This window comes from Lactuca virosa, chromosome 7 (genome assembly GCF_052849685.1).
Source record: "Lactuca virosa cultivar CGN04683 chromosome 7, Lactuca_virosa_CGN04683_v6, whole genome shotgun sequence".
Lineage (NCBI taxonomy): Eukaryota > Viridiplantae > Streptophyta > Magnoliopsida > Asterales > Asteraceae > Lactuca > Lactuca virosa.
Genome location: NC_136432.1, coordinates 128,315,198 through 128,317,495, shown reverse-complemented (window position 1 = coordinate 128,317,495; position 2,298 = coordinate 128,315,198). Strand labels below are relative to the sequence as shown.

Below are 2,298 nucleotides of genomic sequence, written 5' to 3'. Positions count from 1 at the left end.
TTTTGGTGTTTAGGGTAGATATACATATCAGGATTAGTGATGTTTAGGACTTTTGCATTTTCTTCGAGATGGATATCTTCCTTTGGTCCTTTTAATCATCCATAAATTGTCAATGATATTCTCAACTAAATTTGAACATATGGACCTAGTGCAATGCTGAAAAGTGGAAACTAATATACTTAAGGATAAAAATCAAATTTATTTGCAAAAAGTTGTGATTCAATCTAAAATACTGTCTATATTGGCCCTCTAGTCGGCTGAAACAATAATGCCATCCTGACTTCCTCGATGATTTGTTGTGATTTCTGGAATATGCTAATGCTTTTTTGAAGCCTCACCCTCTCTTTTCCGGAGGATGATAGTTCCTCCGACATCTTTTCTATACCACCATGTACCATCGCCTCCTTCACCATCTCCATTTCCATCTCCTTGTTCACCAATTTTTTCACCAAAAACTGAAGCTCAAGTGCCATCCAATCAACCATTCTTTTCAGAACAATTTCCCAGTAACACGTCATCCTCATTTTTAAATCAAATGCTTGATCCCTTGTATTTCCGGGGACACTAAACAGATGCTTAACATTGATCGTATCATGACCTTCCATGTTTATCTCCTCCACATGATTGCACATTGCCTTCAAAAACTCATCACGATTTCCCATGAGCTTGTAATTGCAAGAAGCAACAAAATTAGGGTCACAGGTATAATCTGTGGTTTTTTCCATCTCTATCATTTCTACAACTCTTCCTAAAAACTCAATCTTCATTTTCTCCATTACATTCTGAAGAGCTTTCCTCATGGATGAAAGCAGTTGTGGATAATCTCCATGATGATCAATCAAGACTCTAACACAAACAATTTCAAGATAATCCCACACTTTTTTTACAAAGTTAATGGGAAAGGGAGAGATATTGGTGAGTTTTGTCTCGAGCAAACATAAGACAGCAGAGTGAGGAACGAAAAGTGACGACCAGATCCCATTAGCTTCGTTGAGAACATCCAACTCCTCAACTAGGAAATTTTCAGAGAATTTGACAACCGAGTTGAGTTTTTTTGAAAATTCATCTAGCATTTGAACCAACCGCGGATTGCAATGCATTTGTTTTTCGTCAATGTACTCATGATCGTACTCACCTTTTATCAAGATATTTTGAAGAGTTACCTTGAACGACCCAACCATATGCATAAAAGCAGTCAATGCATCAGGAATACTCATAGAGTTTTTGGGTAATTGGTTCAGCTCCAAATCCAGAGCATAAATCCCCTCATTGATCTTCTTGACGATGTCTGGAAGACATCTCAATATGATTACTAAATGAATTTTTGCAAGCCTAGTGGCCAAAGCAGGAATACCCACCATGGACTTTTCAATCTTTGACAACAAATGAGATGATTCGAAGAGTGTGGTTTCTTGAATTCGAGCTTCCTCATGGGTTTCATCGTTGATTCTGTTTCTGATAAAGTGATAGCGGTTGCGAATCTTGAATTTATTTTCTGAAATGGCTTTACTAAGATCAATGTTATGGTACTCGTCGCATTTGGTAATGACTGCAAGCGTCCTCTCTTCTCTGGTGTCCACTACTCTATGTGACGTGCGAATAGATGGGAGTCTACTGCGCGCAGAAGAAACATTTAAAATGATACTCTCCTTTGGGTTTATATACCCCTTGGTGATATCTGAAACAATTAAAACAAAATCTCCCCAAACTTACACTTAGATTTTAAGCTTATTTTTTGGCTTTTGTAAGTCACACAATGTAAATTTTCTTTACGTTGCATTGTCATTTTTTTAACAAAAGCATTTACGACTCTATTACTTATGAAAATACAAGCAGATGTCAGCGTTACATATTTTTTATTTTTTTGAAGTAGCATGTGCAAATTATGCATTGCAATTAGCCATATACCTTTTAAAAACCGCCCAAGACGATTCATACATGATAGTAATATAAGACCTTTTAAGTTTTGAATTGTTGGAGATGAAACATATATATATTTTCAGGTAAATAAATAGAAATGCCAATTGAAATTGTATGAAATTATTTAGAAGCACACTGAGGAAAAAAGGTACCTGAGATATGTTCGAAATTGTCTCTCGACTTATCTTCGGACGTGGAATACCAATATTTTCCGGGCAAATAAGTTATGGTGAGATTCGGAATACCTTTCTTCTTCACTAACAAAGTTAGAGGTACATTCGGTATAGTTTTACCTATGCCGGCGATCTCTAATGTAGCCTGATTAATTGCTTCGGATATTAGCTTTTCCTTCATGATCCGAACAGACTTTTTCTGATA

The 2,298-nt window shown here is 36.3% G+C and overlaps 1 pseudogene; it reads right to left on the bottom strand.

The window, feature by feature from the left end:
• Positions 1–236: 236 nt before the first annotated feature.
• Positions 237–1,361, bottom strand: LOC145127129 (dynamin-related protein 4C pseudogene; annotated as a pseudogene).
• Between the last annotated feature and the right edge of the window lie 937 nt (positions 1,362–2,298).